This window comes from Acartia tonsa, chromosome 12, assembly GCF_053477335.1.
Source record: "Acartia tonsa isolate MP-2025a chromosome 12, ASM5347733v1, whole genome shotgun sequence".
NCBI lineage: Eukaryota > Metazoa > Arthropoda > Copepoda > Calanoida > Acartiidae > Acartia > Acartia tonsa.
In genome coordinates this window covers 39,753,354-39,761,970 of record NC_137271.1, presented here as the reverse complement: position 1 = coordinate 39,761,970, position 8,617 = coordinate 39,753,354, and positions in this window count along the sequence as shown.

Sequence of the window (8,617 nt, the reverse complement as noted above, 5' to 3'; positions counted from 1 at the left end):
GAGAACTCAATCAGTTCAGCAGTTATTGAAATCTTAAACTTAATATAACTCAGTTTTACGTACATACAGAATTGAACAGTTAATTGAAGAAAAGCCCTGCTAATAATAAAACAATAGGACAATCAAGGTATGAGATAAACCATAATCAGGAGTCTTTACACAAAAAAAAAACAATTAAAATTTATCTTTAATAATATATTTTAAATCTTTCATTATATTTAAAGCAAATTTTGTAAATACAAGTATGACAACATCCATAAAAGCGAAACGGTAGGACAAACGAAGATTAACAGTTTGTAGAGTGTCAGAACTGAATAATCGGAATATAGATGTATAAAATTCGAAACAAATTTGTATTAAATTTGTTGAGGACATACTTACATTTTTAGAATTTGATTATAGAGATGCTCCGCTTATAACATTGTACTTTGTTGTCCTAGGAATCAGTATACTAAAAATCAGATCAATGGAATAGTTATTTCACATAAAAATTTGCTGTTAAAAAAGTTAAAAAATCAACACATTTAAAATGGACGTACGGACATTTTGGTTACGATTATAGAGTTGATACGTTTTCCAAATCCAATTTAACTACTACAGGAATCAATCTTTGAATAGAGAGCCTCTAGATGCTAGGGGCGTTGTCACTGGTTGTATATATTGTATTCAAACAATTTTCGCATAGAGTTTTACAACATAAGTTAATTAAATCATAAAAATGTTAATTTTATAACAATTGTTTTACCCTATAAAAAAGGATAATTTTTCCAGTCCTGTTGAGCTTGGAAGTATTTTGTTTTCAATAGTTTGTGTCGACAAGTCACTTGCATCCCAAATATTGCAAACAACTAACCCTTTGATTACTCGACCCTTCTCTGGAAGTCCTAACTTTGAATGATTACTCGTGTTTTTATGTCAATGCATTCCCCCTTCTATTATTTTTGTTTTCTTTTGCATCTGACATATCGCAGAAGGTAACACTCGTATGACATGATTTTGGTCGTGATTCGAACTCACCACCTCCCTGACGAGCAGATGTGCTATAGTTGTGGGTAAAACAGCACAACAAGAACACCAAAGTTCAACTGGGAGAAGAATAAAGTTTTACAGTAATAATAAGCAATGCCAAGGTAAAAGTGTGGGTCTATCAGGGCAGACTAAGTCTTTGGATTCTTCATTTTGGGGGTAGCTGGAGGAGTCTGAAATGTCTCCACTAATAACCTTTTTTTTTCTAAAACTCTAGATTTTGTTTCAACTATAAGGGGTTGGGGGGGGGGGGGGTTGGGGGGGGTTGCGCAATGACATCTGACCGTAAACCGTGAGCAAAATAGGTTAATTATTGAGCTAGAATTTTGAAATATGGTACAAAAACATAGTTCTATTGTTACTACATCTAAATTGCAAAAAAAATCCAATTAAAAACAATTAACTATTTCAAATAAGCGTTCATGAACCATAGCTGTTATATTATACACATAACGTGCTTATGTACAATCTTGATATTATAAGTACAAAAACATTAATCAGGTTTATCTTTTCTGTTTATTATGCTGTTTTGATAGTAGCTATGAAAAACCCACATATTAAGTAAAGAACAATGTCTGTTTAATTTTTTTCAACCCTGCGCCTTGGGCGATAAATTAGTAGAGCAATATAATAACATAACTCACTGCAGTTATAATATAGATATTTCTCAGGAAACTAAAGGGATAAGACAATGACCGATAAATCGATGTACATTCACATTGATGATATACAAGATTACCCCTCTGAGAAACATACATACTAGAATTGTATATGATTTACTGTACAACAATTTACTCTGTCTTTTAAGATAAAGAATAGATTCATTAACTAAGAACATAAGTGTAGCTTCTCTTTAATTAAATTCATCCGTCCACCCGCCTGTATGTCCGTTTGTCATCTAAAGAGAATCCTAATTATATGTATCTTTCAAAAGCGAAGTTTTTTCTATAATTGGGGTTCGTCCGCCCTTTACGGTTAGCTCTTTTCGTTAATCTAAGCAGGTTAAATTATACTCTCAATTTCATACTTTCGGCACCTCGGGGCCAACAAAAACTTGTTTTAATCTTATAATTGTACATTCTATATCCGCGGAAAGCTGTTTATAATACGATGCGAGAAATAACTATTCTTCAGCTAAAACAATAGGTAATTAGAACGGTAACCTTAACCTTACTTTTTAAATATCCTTATTTTAATTATCAGTTATTTTTTATAAGCACAGTAGATATATTTTTGAAAATTCATCATAGCATATACTTTTTTACATTGTTCTATTTATTCTATTATATTAATTAATAAGGGTTTAAGTCTGAAGCTTAAGATCTCAATAACTACTAAACTGATTAAGCTCTATATTTTTAGATGGTTTTAGACCATTCTTATTTCAGATCTAATGTCTTGCTTCTTTCTGTCTCTTCGAATATACCGCCCCTAGAGGGTAGGGTATAGGATTATTTACATGAAGGGTCAATTATCCCAGATAAAAATACCTATTTAAACGAAATTTGGCAAATGAACTTGCTTTGCTTTATTCCTTTAACGAGTTTTCTCGTATTCATTCGAATCCGGTGGATAGGAACCGGTTCTCATCCATACGAAAAAACTATGTCTAGCACCGTTTTATAACCAGTTTTCTACAAATATAAAAATGTACAGTCATAAGATTAAAACCAGTTTTTTAGCCCGTGCCTTCAGCATCTCGGGGCTAAAAAAACTGGTTTTAATCTTATAATTGTACATTTTATATCCGCAGAAAGCCGTTTATAATACGATGCAAGAAATAACTATTCCAGTATGGTTTCAAAACCGATTAATATCCGCTGGATTAGAAATGGTTGTCAATACTGAAAATCATGTATAGCATCGTATTAAAGACAATTTTCCACGAATATAAAGATAATCCTTGGAAAGCTGTCTAAGATACGATGCGATAGATAACTATAGTTTATCCAAAAGAAACAAAATGTTATAAAAAAACATGTAATAATATTTATTTAGGCAATTTTAAAAATATCTTTTTAAAGAACACACATTATTGTCAAAATAACTTTAAAATTGATATAAAACCTTGAAAACGTCTTAATGCGAATACTGTAATATATCTCAACGTCTATTTAAAATATCAAGCTGTTTATTTTTACGCCTAAAGTGAAATTAGGTTTGTTATTGTTTGCCTAACAAAGACAATTTTTTCATAAGCTGCGCAGCAATAATAAGCTAAACAATTGTGATAACATTTTGGCCCATCAATGATTTGACAAAAATGATTATGAAACATGCAATTGATAGTTCAAAAAGTTTTGTTCATTTTTTTTAATTTTGAAAACTCATCCAGAAACAAAAATTATTTTTCAACTATTTCAGTAAACACTATAATATTATGGCTTATTTGACAAGAATGACAACATCCATAAAAGCTAAGCTCAGAAACGGTAAGACAAACGAACATTAACACTTGTAGAGTGACAGAACTTAATAATTAGAACATAAATGTATGTAGTCGAAAAAAAAGTTGTAAGTAAATTTGTTGAAAAACTGCTTAAATACAGGATAATAATTAAGGATATACTTAGATTTTTGGGAATATATTATAGAGATGCTTCGCTTACAACATTGTACTTTGTTGTCCTAGGAATCAGTATTCCAAAAAACAGGTCAATCGGATTATTATATCACATAAAAATTTGTTGTTAAATTAAAACAGTTAAAAAACAACATGTTTAAAATTGACGTACGGACATTCTGGCAACGAATTTACATTTGCTCCGCTTTCTAAATTATACAGGAATCACCATTGAAAAGTATGGAATCGATAGGACAATCATAACCTGTTTAAATTAAAGAAACTGTCTGCTACGTACGGACGGACGGACCGACCCTAATTATAGAAAAGCTTCGCTTTGAAAAAGATGGAGGAAGATTGTAAAATATCCCTCTCTAAATGATTTGTTATGTAATACTCTCCTACAGAGAGAGGACAGATACAGGAAACCAGAATAATTTCCTTCAGGAGCCTAAACAGTGTTCTAATAATATTTTCAAATTTCAAATTTAGTAAATGATTAATTCAAATATTCTATTCTTAAACATACAAAGATTCCTTAAACGATAAAGCCAATATGGATTTGCTTTAAAGGAAAGCTTTTTACTAATTTATTGAAGTTGTGAGCAGTTGCTAATTTTCAAGATATTGATCTCGATTATTGAAAGATATTGAATATTTGGCATTTTGATAAAACACTGACCCCCCCCCCCCCCCCCCCCCTCCAAAGAATTGCATAAGAAAGTTTAAAATCATCAATTACATACAAACCCTAGAGGTTAATTGGGTCTAGTTCAAATATTTTGTAAAACCAGGATGACAACATCCATGAAAGCAAAGTTCCAAAAAAGAAGGAACAAAGACAAACGAACAATAACTCTTGGAGATTGTCAGAACTTAATGAGAATAACATTAATTTGTAAGTTTAAACAAAAATGTACACACATTTGTTGCAAAATTGCTTTAAATACAGGATACCGTAAAAGAAATGTTCTCATTTCATACAAAATATTGATGTCAAAATAAAATCATTAAAAATCAGTAAGTTTTTGAATGGACGTACAGACTTTACTGTAACTAATTAAAAAAAGGATTCGCTTTTACAAAAAATCACTGGAAACGAAAGACATATATATAAAGCTATACAAGATTATGCATAAATTAAAGTGAATTTTTACAGAAAATTTTTATTAAATCATTGATTGCTGTTTCAATTTTTAAAAATTATTTCATGAACAAAAAGTTACAGTGATTTTGACTGATGGTTTAATTCGGACAGACGGACAAAAGTGGCGACCATCAACAATTCTTCAACAATTATTCAACAATTCTTGGAAAATCACGAAACCTACCCTGGTAATCGTCAGCTGATATAGCAAAAAGAAAGGTGCAACTATGTCTATATTGCACTATTGTTCATTTCAGATAGTATAAATCATAAGCTATCACCAAACCTCGTTAGCTTCTGAAGTTCTGCTTCTTAAATCAAAACAAAGATTTCTTACTAAAGAATTTAGAATTAGGGAGATTTAAAAAATATTCTAAAATACTTAATGAAATTAAAATCTTTACATTTTTTTCTTATTCAAGATATTTGTAACTGTTTACAAACAAAAAAAAAATATTTTAAAAATTTTTTAATCAAAAGCACTTTGATCAACACCTTGATTAACCCCTTGAGGCAGGTTAAGGCAAAAGTTTCAAAACGATTCAATAACTAAATAATATCTCACTTTATGAATCTATAAAAAATTAAATAGGACAAATCCAACCCAATACTCACAGCATCTTGGATCTTTACAAAAAAATTAAAAATTCGAACTTATGCCTAAAGCTCAAAATTAAATTCATTGTTCATTACTTATCAAACAAGGATGACAACATCTATGGGAGCAAAGCTCTGAAACGATAGGACAAATGGACATTAACACTTGTAGAATGTCAGAACTGGATAATCAGAATTTAAATGTATAAGAGACGAAGCAAAATTGTTAGTAAATTTGTTGAAAAACTGCTTATTACAGGATAATGTTTATGGACATACTCACATTTCTAGGATTTGATTATAGAGTTCCTTCGCTTAAAATATTGTACTTTGTTGTCCTAGAAATCAGTATACCAAATCAATAGGATATTTAGATCACATAAAAATTTGTTATTAAAAAGTAAAAAAAAATCAACATAATGTTTAAAATGGACATACAGACATTCTGGTAACGATTATAGAGTTGCTACGCTTTCTAAATTGTACCTAACTACTACAGGAATCACATGCAAAGTTTTAAAACAATAGGACAATTCTAACATGCCGCCCCTTTGATCGTTTTTTGTTTTTTGTTTTACATTAATGGTAGGGAAAGGGGGGACTCTGTGCTCTACAAGGCACTTTGGGGGAAATTACCCATATTTTAAATGATTAAAAAAGTTTGTAAGTTGTAATATTCGGAGGAGATTAGAAGTTTTTAGGTTTGATTTTTGCAGTACTTATCAAATCATGATTTCAGGGAAGCTTTTTTATTTTAGATTCCTATTTCGCCACTTTCCTCCAACGTGTTTAGCCATTAGATACAAGAAGTTGCTAAGAAAGGCAAAATTAAACTACAACAAATATTGTAAAATGTATGATTGTGAAAATACATAGCTATGTAGTTCCGAATTTTATTGCTAGGTGTCGTAAAAACCTTTTTTGAATTTAAATTTGTATATGAGATAAATATTTAAACAATCTTAAATATTAATATTAAAGTATTACAGCTATTCACTCTTTAGGATTTATAATATATTTATTCACTATTTAACATATAATTTACGAGTAGTTTATGAATTAGATAAAATACTTAAAAGTTTTAAAAAGGCATTTTTCTGCTTATACATCTTCAAACTGAACGGGCAGATGAACTCTGACAATCCTTTTAGCACGGCTTTTAGTAAACAAAGCAAAAAGTGCTAAATTAATGCTTTAGTTTCTTATCAAATTCTGTCAAAAGTTGCTTTATCTCATCATCAAGTTTAAACTGGAAATCTAAGAAATCAACTCTAAAGCATTGTTTGCCAGAATAGCCTTCCCTTGTCCCTGGTGGCGACATATCTTAATTTTAGGGTGGCTGCGCCCTTCAAAACTTTAGATGGCAAGAAGGGATTTTTGAAGAATAAAGTTTTTTTATGTTTTGAAACTAAAGAAGTAATCACATTAATTCCAAATAAGTATACTTTTTCATTTTAGGGGATTGGTAGACAAACTTTTTGTTCTTATGACATGATGTTTAAATGTAACTGGCGTCATCAATAATACAAAGTAGCTTTATGTATGTCCGTCCTTCTGTCTGTCCGTCCGTCCGTCCGTCTGAAGCTTAAGATCTCGGTAACCACTGAACCGATCGGATTCTACTCTTCAGGGAATATACCTACTGATCCTGTGGTGGTTTTAGGTTTTTTTCTTGGGGGGGGGGGGGTACACCCCCACCCCCAAAAAAAATCCCCCCCATTGTTTTTTTTTATTTTTGTAGAATATTTCCTTGGTCCTTTTTTTGTAGAAGATTTCCGTGGTCCTTTTTTTTACGAATTTCACATCAACTTTTTTTGATCACCTCTTGGGGCAAAGCCCCTAGAGGCTAGGGGCGAAGCCGCTAGTATAAATAAAAGAAATACAGGTTTTCATTAGAAACTAATAGTCTGCTTTAAAAAACACACATATTGTCTTTGAAACGGATTTAAATATTTGGTCATGGTATATAACATTGATTGCACAAAAATTATTTAGTTTTAAATTTTTATAAACAAGAATGATAAATTCGTACCTAACGTAGCATTAAAAGTTACAAGAACTGCTTCATGAAGTGTTTGACATTCATAAATCCACAATCTTAGATATCAATATAAAATGTGTAAACTCAATCTGTTTTTGAGAAAAGTCGTACTATCAAAAGATTAAGGGACTTATATCATCAGGTCCTACAAAACTGGAGTTAATTCTGTAATTCTGATTTTATTATCGGCTCAAAACTGTCTATAATACGAGAGGACGATAAATATACTTACCAGCTAACGACTTTTATAGATACTATCCTTATAATAAAGTAACAGGATGTCTGTTTGTGTGTCTGTGTGTTTGTACCGAAGGATCTCGGTAACCGTTGAACCGGTCTGGTTCTCCTTAACAGGATAGATTCTTATAGGTCAAGGGAAGGTTTATAACTATTTTGGGGGAGGGTACTACCACCCTCCCAAGAGAAATCGCCCTAGAAAAAAATTCCCATTCCAAAAAAAAATTTTTGTTAATTTTTTTAACTAAAAAGAAAAATACTTTTTCTTTTCAAATCTAAAATAATAAATTGGGTTATTAAATTCGACTCTCTCCTCCTCAAGTGTCCCTAGAGGAGTTTATAAAACAAGAATGTCAACATCAACATGATGAATAATTCATAGTAATAACGAAACCTTTCTGAAAAAAAATAAAAGTAATTTTAATGTTATTTGTATGCATGACCGACAGACGGACGGACAAAGGAAACCATACACTTGATGCTCATTGATACAGGGAATCTTCACTATAAATTCCAGTCTTCAATCTTCAATAGTAGCCGAGATAATCACATTTTCCCCATAGAGTCACAGACGGACGGACTGACAAAGTGAACTATAGAGTAGCTTCGCCACTAAAAAAAGTGCACATTTCATACACAAATTTCCTTTGGTTTGTCGTTCGAGTTAGATTTCGTAAAAGATTTTGAGAATTGTGGAAATTTGTTTGTGTGGGGTGTGGGAAGTGTGTGGGGCGAGGGGACTGGTCACCATCTGCTGAATTTTCTTGGCTCTCCCTGAAAAAATAATAGAGTTATTAGTTATAGAGAATCATGTCAATGAAGTACAGTAACCAAACTAGCGCATTAGAAAAATTAAAACTTAAACACATTAGATAAACTGTAAAATTATCTGGAACCTAATATATAATCATATTCCCTAATTCATTAGCAATAAGAATTATTAAAAATTAAAAATTTTGATTGGTTAGTTTAAACTACTGGTGTCCAAACTTTTCTTCTAATATTT